Source organism: Corvus cornix, chromosome 1A, assembly GCF_000738735.6.
Source record: "Corvus cornix cornix isolate S_Up_H32 chromosome 1A, ASM73873v5, whole genome shotgun sequence".
Classification (NCBI taxonomy): domain Eukaryota; kingdom Metazoa; phylum Chordata; class Aves; order Passeriformes; family Corvidae; genus Corvus; species Corvus cornix.
In genome coordinates, this window is record NC_047057.1 from 49175180 (window position 1) to 49193139 (window position 17960).

The window sequence follows — 17960 nt, forward strand, 5'->3', positions numbered from 1 at the left end:
TTAAAAAGGATGAACACATGAAGGAACACCTGAGCAAGGATATCACTAGATTAATTCATTATTTCTACTAAGCTAATTAAAGGCAGATCAATTAAATGATCACACCGAGATCATGATTAAGATCAAATCAATAAATCAGTAGATTCAAATGGTTGATCAACAGGTTGTATATCTATCGAGGTTGCCACTGAAGGAATTACTTAGATTTTAATCTTGTCTAGGAAGATTTCAAGGAGGAGGCAGAGTCTTTTCAGGCTAAAACCCCAGCGAGCTTTCCAGCAGATGCAGTGACCCCCTGGGTGAAGAACATAGGCCTTTGAAAGATATAAGGATGTTGAAGGAGATATCTCCCCTGCTTCGAAGGGGGATGTCCAGTCTTTGGATTTTTTGCCAAGCTGTATGACCCAGGTCATATGGTAATCTTGTTTACACTGTGTTTGGGGATGTAATGTGACAGGCATCACCACAGTAACTTTCCTTTAACACATCTTTCTTAAACCTTGATTTTACTTTTAAATGTATTAACATTTATTGTCTGTATATGCCCTGTTTCACAAGTGGCCCTGTTTTTCTCTACTGCCAAAGCAGAAGGGATGGTTAGGTAAGCCTCGCTACTTCAGAATAATCTTGTTTTCAGCTCCAAAGACTGCCACCTTAACTAATTTACTAGTTAATTTTAGTAGTCCTCCAAGGGTATTTTTCACACAAGCACACCTGGTCACCCATTCATACCAACGAAAAAACAAGAAGAGATGGAATTGATTCATTAAAACAAAGGTGAAAACAAGCAATGTAATTTCATCATTCCTTGGAGGGTTTAATTCATGTCCATATTTCTTCATTACGCCAAGCACAGCACTGAAGGCTTCCTCTGGGCACACAGCCTGGAGTCTGATGTGGCCCCAGAGCAGGCTGCAGCCTGCCCAGCCCAGTGAGAGCCTTCGCTCAAGTCTAGCTCATCTTCCTCTGCGTGCGTTACCCAGAGCAAGGCAGAGTGGTGATGTTGGTGTTTTTATTTTGGGTAGTGGATGATACAAAAGAACCATGTTTCCCTCATCACTATCATCATTTGTACAAGTATAACTTCTACTTCAATCAGCCTTGGGCTGTCAGGCTGTCAGGTGGTTTGGAGGGTATCTGTCATCCAGGTTCCTCACAAGCTGTGTCAGGAAGTCCCATCAACAAGTGACCTTTAATTTTGCCTGATCAGTTTTGATCATACCTTCATCTGTAATATAAAATACAGATGTGTAGGAGGAAGCCTTGCCAGTAAGGCATAAGTTTATCTTGCAGCAGAGGTAAAGGGAGTATAACATGCTGCCGGTGGAAATCTCCCAACTTATAGAAATATACCTGGTATCCTGCTCAGCACATTTTCTCCTTGGTACAGTTTCCTTGTGCTAGTTCCTCCTACAGTTAAAATATTGTGAATTTCTTAATGGAAAAGAATTGGGATGCTAACTTGGGGGAAATTTTTCCCTTACTCTCATGGCTTTTGACCTAAACCTACAAAACACTGTTACATTAATCACTATTTGACCATTAAAGTTTTCTCAGTGTTGACTCTACTTTGGGTCTGTTCTCATCTCACAATGTCCAGTCCAAGCAAGGGTCAAAATGTATTTGAATTCCCAGCTCATGGAGGCCTCAGGCTTGCTGGTAACATGGTGGAAGGCTTTTCACATTTCTTTGTCACTGATGTGAATTATAGCATGTCTGAAGCAGTACGTGGGCCTTAAAAATAAAAAATTAAAATGTAAGATAAAAGATGCTCTGGTTCTCCTTTTGCAGACACAGCACTAATCAGGGGGCGAGCTCTGCACAGTGCTCTGGTAGAAAGTAATTTCCTGATTTAGGGTGATATGTAGCTAAGGATTTTGACTGATCTCATCTGTATGTATATTCAGTCTTTGTGAGATGCTATTAGTAAGCATAGCTGAAATTTGAATATCTTATTTTGTTTGAGAAAGTGTCTTTTGTATTATTTTTAGGGAGAGTTATCTGTGTTACTTGCAACATGACACAGCTTTGGGTCATCTGCGGACTTAAGCAACCTAATCTTTCTTCTTTCAGGCAAATAATTTACATGAAAGCCATGTACAGGCCTGTGCCAGGACAGATCCTGGCTCACCCTCACTTGGTACAGCCTTTCATTTGGAAAAGAAATCACATTTAAAGACCAGAATAGCACAGGGCTTTGCCACTTGCCCTCTACTAATTTTATCAAGTGTGTTTCTCTGCCTGCTTTAGCAGGACATTGCATGAGACTGGGCCACAGCCTGTCTGGACCCACGTTGTTGCACCTCTGGAGCTTCTGCTGTTAGTGTGCTTTGGGAGGAAAGCTGGTTGGTGTGGTATGGTTTGGTCTTGACTAATCCAAGTTGGCTGCTTCTCATCTCATTGTCATCTCCTGGATATTTACAAATAAATTAATTATTTGTTCTAAAGAGTTACAGCTAGGCTGACTGGTCTGTGAGTCCCTTGGCTTCTCTTGTCTTCCCTTTTCTGTTCATAGGAACTCCTTTGGCCTTTTTAAACTTGGGGTGTCCTGGCATATCCATCACAAATTCCCCAAATTAACCACTACTGTCAGTTAGTGCTGGGTGAAATTGCTCCTGCACAATGAAATCATAAACATTACCTCATCTGTGTGCTCTCTAACCACTGCTTTCTTTCAGGCTTGCATCTCATTCCCTTTCTTGGCTGCCTGTTCAGCAGCAATATATTCACTGTAGACTGATAATAAAAAAAGTATTAAGGACTTTTACTTTATTGAAAGTATTTATCAATAGCTTTTGCTATTTATTGGGTAGCAGAGCAACTCTTTTCCTTACTCATCTTGTTTTTACCATACGAAATGAAGTCCTCTGTGAACTGTGCCCCATGCTGTAGTCAGGAGCCTTCAGTGCTCTTTTTTAAATCAGTGCATGACAGGGAAGATTTTTTTGAGCCAAGCTGGTTGATTTCTGGCCTCTGTTGGTTTTTAATTAGTTTATTTATTTGGAGTTCTTCAGGTCTCAGTCTCAAACAGAAATTTGGGCCGCCAAAGACACCGAGATCACCTCCCATCCCCACTGCTTGTGGTAAGTCCAGACAACTCAATAGCTGTCCTAAGGCCATGTTTCTGAAGGTCTCTTTCCAAGATTCCAAAATCTCCACATCTGCTCAGTGATTCTTTTGGCAAGGGGGTCAGCAGGAAGGACTCTGTCTGCATAGCCTCCCACCTGTCTCCCTGAAGGGACATCCTCCCTGTGAAGGACAACTCCGAGCGTCCCTTTTGGGATGCTCCTGCTTCTCCTGGGGTAGTGGATGTTGGTGATGCTCCTGAAGGCTGAGGCTCCCCTGCGTCCTTTTGGAAGCCCCGTCGCTATGGCGACTGTGTGCAGCTTTATGATCTGTTTGTTGTCCACCTCTCTCAATCAGAAACGCTTCTGGAGCTTTTATATTTTCAGTGATTTTCATTCAAATCACTAGTGGGTGGTTTTGAATTTAAAAGGGAAGTGACACACCATGAGGAAAAACTTCCAGAAACCTTTGTGGTCTACTGTTGCACTCTTTTACTTTTTTAATGATTAAAAGAGACTTTTTCTCAATTTTATCTTAATTTTGTGTTATTTTCACACTGCTCTGAGCACATCAGAGAGAAAGAGAAAATTTTTCACTTCACCCCCTGTTTTGGATGCAAAACTCACCAAATTGCTCCCCAGGGTGGCTGGGGCACTGAGAGGAGCAGCAGAGCCGCCCACATGCTCCCCTGCCCCGATTCTCGGGGGACCAGCAGGAGCCAGGCAGGATGGACCAGAACCCTTAGGGCCTAAACGCAATTTTGCCCTGGAGCAGACCTGTGCTTAGCCCAGGGACATCTTCTTAGTGCTCCCGACTCATCTAGGGGATGAAGGAAAAGGAGGAGCGTGTACGTGGTAAATGCACCCACCTTTGCTCACCTGCTTATTCATCACCAAGTAACATTTCAAACCCTGGTGATCACTCCTCCCAGATTACAACCTAAAGCTTTTACCTGCCAGGCCATAGCACTTCTGATTTGATGATTATTTTAACGAAGGATCACAACTTGCATTAGTGTCCTTCTTGGCCCTTCCCTCTCCAAGGCTTCTGCCTCTGTTTGTCAGAAAGAGGTTTTATTCCTTGACTTCTGCATATTCTTCCACCTGCTCTGACCCCTCTGCCACAGCAGTCCTAGGAGGTGAAGATCTGTTTAGCTTTGACAAGTGTTAGTACTTCTGCATTTGATATTAATATTTTAGGGAGTTGTTTTCTTTCAAAGGAATTTAAATACCTCTCTTTACCTTTGTTGCATTTCAAAATTTCACATCTTGTGCTGACACGGAAAGAGCTCTTTGGTTGGGAACTCATGGTTTGCTTTGAAGGTTTGAGATTATCAGTGAGGAAATCTTCTTTCTCAACATGTAGTTTAAAAAGAGCTACCAGGTGACTAAAGAAAAAAATGTATAGATATGAAATCAAGAGATTATTGGAGAGAAAAACTGAATGCTTTCAAATACAGAAAATAAGGACTATGGTTTTAGTTGTGTTTTCATGTAGTTTGGTTACTAGTGTTCATTCATTCTGGATAGTCAAAATAAATTATTTTCTTTTTAGATATCCTAATATTTTTACTTACAGAGCATGACAGGATGCTCTTGGATTTGCTACTCTAAAACATAGCAGCATTCCTACATAAACATGCTTAAATGGCACAGGGTACCTCAAGAGCAGGTTTTGATAAACCTTTCACTTTTATGTACAGAACCAAAACATTGGGAATCTGTTTGGTTGAGTCCCTTTGGAAAGTAACTTTCTTTTTCATTTAGCCCTTGGTGTGGCAACAGGAAGAGGCCTAGGGCAAGGAATGGAGGAATGGTTTGCACCCAGCACTCCAGGAGCTGGAGAGCTCACTGGAATGCTCCTGTCCTCCCTGGGTGTGGGGAAAAGCCATGACGAGAGCAGAGGGTTGCAGCAGCTCATGCTCCCAAGTAGCTCTTTCTGAAGGATGCACTGGGGACAAAAAAGGGGTCTGTGGTGTTCACCATTTTTGGTCACAGCCAACACTTTGCAGGCAGCTTCCCTCCACGCTGCTGAGTTGCTGGCATCGCAGCCTGCTCCAAGCCCACCTTATGCTTCAAGTGCAAATTGTGATCCTCTAGGGTAATACTTGATGGAGAGCTGGTGGCTGCCAAGGGAAGACTTTTCCCTATTTACACCAACAGATACCCACAGACCAGTATGGTCCTCCTCATACTGGATATGTGGATAACCCCCACCTGCAAATGGGAACATGGGAAAATGTCAGTCTTCTTGCCTTGCCATACATTTGAAACCAAGGCTAAGCACTGCCCTTCAGAGAGAAAACTTAAATGCTGAGATGGTGCAGAAACACTCAGACAGAGAGAAAACATTTTCCTAAGTGTTAAAAATGTGGAAAAACTGTCTGAATGCCCAGGATAACTGTGAATGGTCTGAGGCGCTTTGGCTGATCACCTCCTGTACATCAGTGCTTGCACCCCAATGTGCATCAGCAAGTCAAAGGGGGATGGTGGGTGCTTTGAAAACTTGCAAGCACAGTCCAGTGTTTGGCCCAAGGTTTGCAGGGAGCAATGTGTGGAATTTGCCCTGGCTGAACAAGGTGGTGATGAAAAGTTGCCTCCCTGTTCTGGTAGCAGTGTGTTGACTTTCAGGAGGCTGCTCCTACAAGTGACCAGCACGCTCCATTTGGCCCAGGCATTATTAATAAGCCAGTCCAAGAGTTCAGGCTGGCTGTATGTGTTAGTGACAAAGTTATTAGCATCAGAGGAAATCCCAGCTTTTGTTAGGAAGAATGTAAACAACTGCTGTTCACAAAAGAGATGCTTCATTCAGCATCCAGGAAAGAAAAGAAAAAACTGGGTAAAAAACCCTTCCTAAGCTGTTGCTGCATGGCTGGCCTCCTCAGTGTTGTCCTGCTCCCGAGCAAAGGGCCTAAAGGCTGTTTAGGGACAAACAACAAGGAAAAAGCCTAAGTTTTTATACAGAAATCCACATGGAAAATGTCTGCATACAAGCTTAGGTGTCCCCTCACCCCAAAGCCAGCCCCTGCTCCCTTTTACTTGAACTTGGAGCATCATTTCCATATGTTTATGTATACTTATAGCAAAAGTTTTAAGTGGATGCAGCATTTTTTGAGCTCCCAAAGATTTGGGCTACCTGAAGTGCTATAAGTATGAAAAGTGTTGAACTCTTTGCAGTCCAGGGTCCCATACTGGAATTATCTCCCTGCTTAGGATCTCATGGCAGAGCTCGGTACATCAGCTCAGTATCCATCTTATATTTTGCTATAAAGAAAAGGAGGCTGAAAAAACCCTATTTTACTGTATTTTCATCTAAGGGAGTTGAAAAAATAGCAATTTAATTCAGGACAAAACAATCAATTATCACATCACTGAGAGCTTTTCTTTCTTCTGAATAACCTGTCTCCATTTATAAAACCAACCAACTTTGCTGAAGGACCCAGTTTCAAACTGCTTCAGCTCAATCGCAAACCACCCTTTAATTGGACTGAGTCACAAGCTTACCCTGCAGCAGCCCCTCAAACAGCTGTTTTCTGGAGCTACAAGTAGGTCCCAGAGTGGTGTGAGCAGGATATCCAGGAGTAGATGGTTGATGGCTCTGAGTGGGACAGGCTCTGCAGCTGATACTAATCCCAGTTATCATGGCACAACGGGACAAAGAAGAGCCCTGGGGGTCCAGAAGGTGCTGTGCAGAGCAGAGGAGGACACATCTCCCATCCACACTGTTTGGCAGCACCTCTGCCAAGCAGGAAGTCATTTTCCGAACACTGCCAGTGGAGACCCGACAATGAGCATGTTCAGCCCCTTACTACCCCAAGAGGTGTGTTGTTTTGGGGTCCTTTATGCAATCAGGACAAAGCAGAGATGAGCTGGGATTCCAAGTTCCTCAGAAACACCCCATGGACATTTAAACCCCAGGACCGGACAGCAGCCAGCAATGTGGGCAGCATATGAAGAGATTGCAGAGCTCACAGGGATTTTCAGCTCCCTCTCAAGCTCACCCCTACCCTGTGATCATGGTTTCTGTGCTTCTCGGAGTGAGGCTGACCCTACAGCCCCTTTTACTTCAGCTGGGAGTTTACTGCTGTTAGGGTTGTTGAATCCCTCTGCCGCTCCAGAGAACAAAGTATCCAAGAACAGCAGATCCTGCTCTCAGGAAATTGCACAGATTCAGGGCAACCCAGAGCTGGTTGAGAGATCTAAAAATTCCAAGCTAGAGGTTCCCTCTCCTGTTTTGCTGGTGCTGTCTAGTAAGTCCATGGCGATGTCCCACCATGCCAGACAGGCTCCAGCCTTCGTGCTGGAGATGAAGGGAGAGCAAAGTGCTTCTGACTATCTGTGTTGCTGCTGCTGCTACTGCTGCTGCTGGTGGATAAAACGTTGTGAGGAGATGGGAAAGGCCATGGGGAAGGTGGTGGGAGGGCTCTGGTGGTGGCACCTGCCTGAGGTTGCAGCAGCTCCAGGGTGATTCATCCTGAACCGGGAGTAATCGGCTGCTGAAATGCCGAGCCCTGAAACTGTTTCATCATGTTTAGCATTTCCCGCTATATAACACGCAACTTTGCAAAGGGCTTTCTGCTTGGTGTGTGGCTGCAGCAAAGCCCTTAGTCACCTCCTGGTCCCAGCAGCCAAGCATCAGTCCTGGGGAAGGGAGCAGGCAAAACAGATCTCGCAAGAACAGGCAAATTACTTTCGCTTTCTCAAGGGAAAAGCCTCAAACAAGCAAACAAAAAAAGAAGATAGTAAGAGGAAGTGAATACTTTAAACCAGCAGTATCTGAAGTGAGCTCCTTTATTACAGAAAAGCCAGAACAATCTATTGGCATGGTATGGCAGTTGAAAGTGCCTGAGTGATGGCTAGGAAATCTTTCTGTGCAAGAAGGTGCACACACTGTTGGCAAAGCAAATGATCAGAATTTTGCTAACTGCTTGATGCAGTTTTATCTGACAAGGCTCCTCACTCAGAGCTGAGAAAATAAGTGTCCCCTCAGCAAGGCTCCGTGGGCCAGGGGACTGACACATCCAGGCTCCAACATGCTCTGAGAAGAAGATAATCCTATAGAAAAGGTCTACTGAGAGCATTCAGCATCATGAGTTTTAAGATGTTTGGTTGCATAAAATACTGGTGGATCCATTTTCCAAAACAGGCATTTTGATCACGGGCATCTGGAGAGCTTTATCAGAGCGTTTTGCTCCCTGCACTGCCACCTCAGTCACTGAACTGGAAAAATTCACCCCCAGAAACAAACAGGTAGAGATTGCAGTGATTGTAGCACTCCTGATGGGAGGCATGAAGCAGGTGTTCTCAAAGATTTTCAGGTCCTTCTATCCTGTAACCAGCCCCACAAAGGAGGCTGCAGCAGGAGCACCCCAAGCACAATATGGCACAACTGCGGGGCTCACTGCTCTGTGCCGGCAGCCAGATGCATTCTGCAATCTTCTGTAGCTTCCAAATCGCCTCTAAAGGTGATCCAAAATCCCCCCTGCTGGCAATTCAGGGGTGAGGAGTCTCCCATCCTCAGTATGATGTCAAATGTCCCCTATCTTTGGTAGGATGTACTCGAGCTGTGGGACTCCTCCACCTCTGGCAGTAAGAGAGACCCCTGCCAAATCTTTCACCCCCGCAGCCAGATTTATAGGCCAGTGAAAGGCCACCCCAGCCATAAACCAGGGAGAAACCCTTGTAGAAATAACCCTTCTCATTAAGTCGTGGTTGAGATGCACGATGCAGTGCATCTGGTGTTTGAGCTACAGCTCCAGCATCTCCACAGACTTCAGCCAACATCTTCTAGGTGATGTTTTCAAATTCCCTCTCAGTATGATGAAAGACTGAAAGTTTAATTTATTAAAGAAATCATCTTAGCTCTGGAAGCTGAGATTTCATCACCTTGCCCAGGAGCTGGGACTTTGGCACAGATGGATAGTGTCTATCTGTTAATCCAGACCCAGAGAGAAGAAAGGAAGAAAAAGCTTGTTGTTTCATAGCAAATGAAAGAGAGAAATCATTTTGGAGGCCTGCTCATACCTGAGACTCAAAAAGCACTGATGCATTGAGGCCTTAAAGTGTATTTTTGCAGAGGTCAAGTGCATGTCCCCAGCATGGAATGAGCAGAATAAAAATTGGCATTGAATTCTGTGTGACTGAAACCTTGATTCAGAGTCACTGCAAGTGAAAACCCCAGAGAACATGAAATGCTGTTAGAGTTGTACTACAAGGCTTTGGATTTTTTTTCTCTACCCCTCTGGTGCCTGATGCTCCTGCAATTAATTTAGTCTATGTTTCTAACAGTGAGTGTGCAGAAGGAGGAGGAGCAAATTGATTTTTGGTTTTCCTTGTATCAAAACAGTATGGCTTGCTAAACGAAGAGCTTACATTTCAGCCCCAACATGTATCTCACTTGCATTGTGGATAATCCTTGAAAGATACCCCAAAGAGTACATTTTGGGAGGAAAAAAGATGTGCACACAGAGGCGTGCAGGAGGACCTGTGCACTGCTGCTCACAGAAGACCAGGTGAGGACCGGGGCCATGTGCAGGGATGTTGGATGCTGGAACCAGCAGCACTGCCTGGAGGCCACCCAGCGGGATGGGAAATGGCTTGAACAGCCAAGGATGAGGACACGAAGTCACTGACAAATTACTTGTGATCTTGCTGTGACTCACTACAGAAACTTCCCTACCTCAGCTCCTCTTCTTGAGACATCTTTACTGGTGACTGATTCGTGGCAGTCTGGTTTTTTTTAAACCCAACTTAGAAAGCCACCCAAACACACAAGCACTGAGTAATTACCATACATGTCTAGCACCTAAATAAATAAAAGTGCTTGCCCTGCGCTTTTCTGATCCAAAGCGCTGTAGACTCTGAGTAATCACTTCTAAACCTGTGTTACAGATGTTTGTGTTGCTTTCCCGGGCCTGCCAACAAGAAAGCTGAGGTGGAGGATGAGCCCGATGTCCTGGAAAAGCTGCAGAGTAAGACTGAGAGAGAGCGGGTGTGGCAGAGCTTTTCAGCTCCTCTTGCTGTACACAGCCTTTTCACAAAGGCAGAGCTGGGGCTCATCTGTATTTCTCTTCCTGCTGCCCTTCTGAACACCATTCTGCACGCAAATGTGCCCATGGACTAAATACCTTGAAGCTCATACTTTCCAGGAGATGTACATTACCTTGTCTTCTTCAAGCCTCTGTATGGCTTATGCTGCAGCTGATCCCAAAGCACAAGTGAGGGGAAAAACAATGGTGGAAATTCAAGGAAAGAAGGAAGCCAGAGCAGCTCTGTCAGCTTTTATGTCTCCTCCTAAAGTCAGCATGAACATACACGGACTGGAGGAAGCACATGTAGCCATGTCTCTCGCTCACAGCAGTTTGGGATGGGGGTAAGAGGACCTATCACCCCAAACCCAAACCATTTTCCTGGATGAGCTGTTGGAGATCTTTGGTGCCGTTTCCTATAGCCACCTCCTGGCTCAGTAGAGCTGGTGGCACAGGGTCTCCTCCAGCAGTGCCTGCAAACGTATGGGAAGCAGGTGGAGGCATGGCTGGGGAAATGGGGAGGTGCACAGCAGGGTGGATGGACCAAGTGTCCAGAACAGAGAGAGAAAATTGAAATCCCACTGAGGGAACCATTCCTTCTCTTGGAAGGCACTTTGAAGGGCTGTTTTAAAAGATTTCTCCAGTGGACTGAGGAAGAAGAAGACATGCTCGAGGTACAAGCATATATTGCTTTCAGGTATGTTCATGGGGCATTTAGGGACAGCTTGATCTACTTAAGATGCAAAAGATAGTCCAAGGTAGACTGAAAATTTAGAACAAAACTGAAGGACATTGTGCTGTTACAACCAGATAAACAGTCTGTTCCTCTTTCAAAGTTAAGCAGATTTTACTATAGTTATTTCTAGGCTATATCCTCCTGTTTTGTACTTCAGATGAAGTGCTGTCTCCAGAGAATGAAACCTCTCCATATCCACATGGCTCAGGGAAGCTGCTCAGGTCCAGCTGGGGAATGAAACCTGTCCCTGGAAAGAAGTTATCCATAGTCAGTGAAAATACTTGTCAAAATCATACAGAGAGCCTTTTAATTAAAAAAAAAGTAAAACAAAGCAAACCAGAATCCAACCTGATTATGTTAGTCTTATGATGAGGAATTCAGCCTACTCTTACTCTACCTGCAGCTCTCCTTTTTCAATGGCTGGGAATGGAAATACATATTCAATGCTTGCCCTGGTTCCAGAACTGTATTCAGTCCAAAATGTAAAATCACTTTGGTTAAATGCTCTGTCCTTCTTCAGTCTCCAGCCTTTAAACTTTCACTCATCAGTGTAGTGCCAGTGTTCAGACCCTGGCTTTCATCTGGAGGCAGGGGTGTCAGTGTTTCATCCTCAGGGTGTCAGATGTTTGCAGTCAGATGTTGGATAAAACTCTGCTTTTCAGGGAGACTCTCACAAGCTGTTGGAGTTTTCTGAGCCTATTTTGTCCAAGTAAAAATATTTTAGATCCATAATAAGGAGTTTATTCCAGGTCTTTTTCTATTTTGTATGCAATATTTTAGTTATGGCTCTACTCTTGCCAGCACCACGGGCTGCTATTTTGTTGTTCCTGTGAATGAAGTAAATAGCTCTGCATTCCAGCTCATGATAATAACACAGCTATATTCCTAGTTGGCCTTGGCCAAGACAAGCTATTAAAATGAGTTTTGTTTTGTCATGTTTCATGTTCTGAATCAACTTCAGGAGGTGTGGATCTGATGGAAAGGCACTGAACAGGCAGGAAAAACACCAAGACGAACCTCTCACAGCCAGGATCTACTGGGACAAAAGCAATAATGTTCCTTGTCTCCTAATGCTGTGCAAAGGTGTGTGTGAAAAAAGGTTCACTTTTTAATGTGTTCGAAGTACAGCCCCCTTTTTCTTTGCCACTTGTAACTCACGGTGAAATGCCTGTGCTGACCGTCCTCTGGCTTCTGCTGCAGGGAAGTGGGCAGTGGAAAATGCAGCACAGGGCTTTGTCAAGTGCTTCCCCATTACTGGAGTAGTTTTGCTCAGTGGCTGTTCTGATAGAGTGAAAAAAGGGTTATTTCATATGACTTGAACTGTGCAGCCTGATACAATCATTAGGAAGCTTTGACTGTGTTATAAATAACTTGTGATGCTAGCACAGCTTTGTGCAGGCACCTCTCTGAAGCTCCTACCTTGGCAGCCGCTGTCAACAGGCTCCCCTAACGTGGAGGCAGTCCGTGATGGCAGTCACTGGTGGGGATGGTGGGCTGAAGAGACCATCCTCGTGCTCACTGCGTGACGCTGCCGCCTTCTGCTTTGCTGTGCATGAGGAAGGCTCGAGCCCTTTCCTCTCCCCACGCTCATCACGCCATGTGCTCCTTGGCACAGGCTCATGGCTTTATTTGTGTAGGGTTGCATCCATGCCTGGATCCCATAGGACCTTGGTACAGATCCAACATCACTCATTGCATGGGAAAACCTTTTTTTGAAAGGGACCAGAAAATTTCAGGGCAGTCAGGAGAGGAGCCTTCTCCTCAGCAAAATAACCCTCTGAGCAGCTGACAATTAGCTGCTGGAACAGCTCATGATTTCAGGTAGTGTTTGAAAGCCAGAGATTTATAATCCAGAGTCACATAAGCTCTATGGCAAATCAAATCTGTGATGAAAAAAACCCTGTAATAAAAAGATTCAACACAGGAAGTCTGATAAATTGTTAATTTTACTTAGGATAATTACGGTATTTACATCTAGGTAGCACTGACAGTTCAAGGCTTTGATATACTCTAATGTGATTTATGGGCAGCAGAGAGGAGCTGGGTTGAGCTCATCATCCTCACCTCAGGCACATCTGCTTTGTGTGCAAAGCTCTCATGAGCATGTGCTGCCACAATAGATAGGACTGGCCACAGGTGCCTCCTGTCAGAAGCACCATCTGCATGGGCTGCTGCTCAGAGATGACCAGGGATTATTAAACACTAACGAATATACTACCATTATAGACAGCTCAAAGAGCTTGACAATGCACTCTAGGGAAAGAGCCCAAACTGGTATTCTGATCTCAGAAGAGAAGCGGGAAAGGAGAAAGTAAATGAGCCTGCCTCATCTTCCAGGAGCTGCTTTTAGTGCTTCAATAGATGGTTGATCAACAGTGGCCTCAAATCCAGGGCCACTGTCATCACCTGTAGCTCCATTCTGCCAATGCAACCTACAGCATAGGTGAGGAAACAGCCACAAGTAATGCCCGGGGTTCTAACAGTGATTTGTGGCATAAATGCTGCAGCTGCTTGTGATTTTGAGGATTTGTTGTGTCCCTCTCCTATGGATGCCATCCTGCCCCTTGGAGGTCTCCAGGTATAAGCAGGATGAGCCATGTCAGTGAGGTGGTGGAGGCAGTCACAACCCAGGACAGAAATATTGCGTGAGCACAATGGTTGCAGAAACAGTAAAAACAATTTTTGAGAGAGATGTGATATGTAATATGGGAGCAGAAGGAACATCTCTGTGTGCCGGTCTCAGATTTTAAAGATGGGTAGTGCCTGGACCAAAAAGAGACTGTGGTTTGGGTTTATCATCAGCTGACTACTGTCTGAAACGAAGCTAAATCTCATGGGTGACATCAGGGGACACGGGAACAAGGTATGGGAAATAGGTAAAAATCCCCTGAACCAAATCTAGCATGGACCTTTCTGCTTTCTGAATTTTACCCTCCTGGACGGTGTGTCCAATAGACTCATTGGGATTCATGTTTACCTGAAACATCTCAAGAAGATTCCACATGGATAAAATGAAATCTGTCCTAAAATGGCTCAAAAAGGAAGGGGTATCTCATTTTGCCTCCTACCTGGGAGCAACACTTCTTTGCCATCTTACCGCCCCACTGGAAAGGCACCAAGGGACACCAAAATATCCACTGTGAGGACAAGTTTGTGTTGCTTCTCAGACAAGCCCCTTTAGGGAGTCTTGGAAGGTTTCTGTAGAAACCAGAGGCTCAGGACAATCCTCACAGAGCTATTGTCTTTCTTTGTAGACTTTCATCTCTGAACATTACATAGATCCGTGATTTAGGAGTATTTAAATGTTTGGTCTCCACTTAGCTAAGCAGGGACATGGATGGCCACTCATTTTGCGTAGAGCAGCAGGATGTGAGAGCCTTGGCACCTGGAGCCATCTCTCATTCCCAAAACTGAACGTGAGTAAAAGGGTTTTGTGACAAGCATAATGACTTGCACACTGAAACCATGCAAAAACTGAACTCATGTTTTACAGAAAAGGCTGCAGCTCTGGGATGAATTTTGGCAAACACACGCCCTTCAAAAATCCACAAAACTGACATTTGGTGAAGGGTGGGAGGGGGAAGAGTGCACAAAACATCCAAGCCCATGTTTTTCATTAAAAAATCATAATGTTTCATGTCTAAAATATCAAAATTAATCATTTCAATGCATCCAATACAACTGCCATGAGGAGACTGCTCCAACAGCACACCACTTCTCTCTGTGAGTGGACAGGAGATGAATGCCCTTTTTGATCTGCATTGAAAATGGTGTCTTCTAGGACATGGGAAAGGAAGCGGGATGAAAAGGATATTAAGTAGGCTGCATCTCGAGAGAAGAAAACCCCCTTTAATCCCCTTCCCAACTCCTAAGCATCCATTTGAGATCCAGCACAGGAAGATGAAGAGGACAGGAGGGTAAGAACAGCACAACCAGAAAAAAAGGATGTGTTCTCAAGGGCACCATCAGAACACTGGCACTTCACATTCCGATCTTGAGTTTTGATACCTACCATGCTGGTACCTCTGGTTCCTTTCCAGAGGAAACTGCTCTGCTGTGTTCCTGGTTTAGGTGTTGGAGCAGTGAGGTCAGGACTCACCTTTCATGCAAGGACCAAGAAATCAGGTGACTGAGCCATATTCACAGTCATATGTAAAGAAAAGGCAGCAAACAGGCAAACTCCAGGCTGCTGCAGTGGAGTGGGTAAATTCATCAAGGAAGCAGGCAGTGGTGCATCCCCGCACTCAGATCTGGCCTCTCCAAAATCAGTTGGTGCTAATTTCCAACAGATTTTCAAATCAAAACACAAATGCCTTTTTTTTCTTCTACAGCCAGGACCATTACTGGGTACGGCAGGATGCAAAGACCTGGCGAGCTACCCCTTCTGTGTCCAATGGAGAGCGGCTGGAAAGCTGCTAAAAAAGGGAAAGAACAGGCCAATGTGCTGTTGTTGTGAAGCAGTCGAGTAGCAGAGAGACAAAACAGAACTTCCAGCACCTTGTAGCTTGACTTCTGGGACTGAATGCAACATCAGCCCAGGTGAGCCCAAAATCATCCCACTAAACCCCTCCCTCAGGCTGCGGAGGAAGGGCACCACTGGTACCTTGGATCTCCATGGGAACCATATCAGAGAGAGGGGAGATGAAAGAGGAGAGCAGAGAATGGACCAGAGAGAGCAGTGGGGAATGGGGAGAGGGTGGTAGTGGGATGAGGGGCATGTGGAAACCGTCCATGCGCCAAGGTGCCCTGCAGGGAGCAATAACAGGCTTATTGCAAAGCCTGATGCACTGGGGAGGAAAACTAAGCAATGTGTGGAGCCTGTGGTGGGAGAATGGTGTTTCCTCACAGCAGATTAAACTGGCAGTGATATTGGCAGAGGGAGCTTGTGAAGAAAAGCAAAAGCAGGCAAGAAGAATTCGCTCTTCCCATAGGTCTTGTGGGACAACATAGTGAGCAAAGCAGGGAGACTAAGGATGCTTCTCTACACCCATCCTCCTCTTCCCCTCCAGCCCCCAGAGGAACCTGCATTAGGAAAATACCCTCAGCAGTGTCACCTCCTCCTCTTTTTCTTCAGCCATGGCCTGGGGGTCTCCAGGCAGTGATGGCTGTCACCTAGGCTGGGATGAGCAACCTGGGGTGCCAGTGCCCACTTAGCCCACCCAAAGCCTCCTCTTACACAGCTGAGGGGTTCATCCCTTTGTTGGATGGCAAAGCAGCTGCCACAGGGCAGAAGCATGGGAGTTCATGATGGTCCAGGAAAGGGCTGGAAGCATGCTGGCCAAGCAACACTTCACAGGCATCAGCTCTGCACCTTGCAAGTGACTCTCTGCTGTCCCATGACAGCACTACATTCCTGCTGCCCAAGTACCATGTGGGATCATTCCCACACTGACAAAGGGAAGAGCTTGTGTTCTTCACCAAGGGTAGGCCCCATTCTTCAGAACATCCCCTTGCCTGCCTGACAATGAGAGCAAGCACAGAGACTTAGTCTTGGTCTCTGCCTCTGCCCATCTCTGAGTTATCTTCCCCCACATTCTTGGCTGCTCCTTTTTAGTTGAAGGAATGAAACTCATGGCAGAGTCAGTCAGGGAAGTGGTGTTACTGCCAGTCTCTGCTCTGATGCCTTTGGAGGAGGGACTTTTCCAGATACAGTGCAGATCTTCCCAAGTGGGTGCTCCCTTCCTGGAAGCTCAGCTCTCTGCCTGCACAGGCTTTGCTGCAGCTCACACACCACCAGTGCTGCTTTGGCTCATCTTCACATCAGCTCTGCTGATGTGGTCCCAGACCACTTGGGGATGCCATTAGCTTCTTTATTAGGAGATAGTGGGAGAGGGATGACAGCTGCAGGCCCCCTTCTTGCCTGCACACAGACAACTCCACACTCAAAGGTGTATTTTTCTCATGTGTGGCTGGGGTTTCACCATCCCACCTGACCACACAGAATTGGGAGCAGCTCCTGGGGCTCCCCTGCAAGGGGTATTTGCTCAGGGCTACCCAAAGCAATTGCAAAGCTTCCTCATCCCAGCCCAAACAGCTGCTTCTCCACAGATACTCCCTCCCCATCTGACTGAGGCAGGAGGACACGATCATGAAGTTCACTCCATAGTGTATTGCTACAAGCCTGGCAAACTGGTTGAGGCTTCAGCCATTTTTCTCAGACATCAGCCATTTTTCAACCAGCAGATTCCTGCCAGCCTGGCATTTTTCTAATGTATGGTCTGTAGTGATTTTGACAGGAAAATTCACATCTGTCCCCTCCTACTTTTATGCAGCCCAATGTGCCGTGTCATCTTGGTGTCACATTGTCCTGATTCTGGCACTTTAATGCAAGACCACTGAGGGATTTGGTGCAGGAGGCACAGCTGATGCCATGCAGCACCTGGAGCTCATTGTCTCCTTTGCAAAAGGCAGAGAAGGAAGTTACTGTCTGGTCATTTTGGCTGCTCTCTGCCATGGCCTGCTCAGTGATGCAGCCTGCTTCGGCTGACAGACTTGTAGAAAGAATCAGAAATGTCAAAATTACCTTCTGTTCCACAGCAGGTCTACCAGTGATTTGTTTTTCTCTAAGGCGGGCAGCTGCAGGATACACTGCTCTCTGCAGTTTTAACTGTCATTCTCTCCTGATTTTATTTTCAAATCCACAGTTCAAATGCATTCTCCATTTATAAGATGGGCAAGTGGCACTGACATGGTCTTTTCTCCCCTGTGCACCTATCTTCCCCACAGGATACTTAGAAATATGCTCTATTCCTCCTTCCTCCCCAAGAAGCTCTCTGTATTCTGCAAAAAGGGGAAGCTGTAGTCAAAAATGATTGTTACTTCAGGAAAAAAGGCAGCAGAAATAAATGGGCTTTCTCCCACATCTAGCAGAGGTGGAGAGCTGAACAGTAAAAGTTAGGACACAGAGACACCAGCCTGAGCAAGCAAGCATTCCCTGGGGAAATGGGGCACTTTGTGCCCTTGGATAAAAGAGATCTCCTGTACCTTCACTTGGTGCTGCCTGTGCCATACATCTTCTCTCTGAGCTCACTCGCTGACGCTTTCCCTTGTCTTCCCAAACACAACCCTAAATGCACTACAGAAAACAGGGCTGCCGGCAGCCTTGTGCCACAGCAACAAGCCATCACCTTT

At 45.7% G+C, this 17960-nt stretch overlaps 1 long non-coding RNA gene across 4 annotated transcripts in view; it reads left to right on the plus strand.

Moving 5' to 3' along the window:
* Window positions 1-17960, plus strand: part of LOC120411967 — a 30771-nt gene that overhangs the window by 9460 nt on the left and 3351 nt on the right. The window contains exons 3-6 of one of the 4 annotated variants that reach the window (XR_005604598.1): window positions 3015-3083; window positions 9957-10790; window positions 11791-11912; window positions 15161-15368. This is a non-coding gene — a long non-coding RNA (uncharacterized LOC120411967). Of the gene's footprint in view, window positions 1-3006; window positions 3084-9956; window positions 11913-15160; window positions 15369-17960 lie in introns of all 4 variants that reach the window. The other 3 variants (XR_005604597.1, XR_005604599.1, XR_005604600.1) reach the window with 3 other exon arrangements.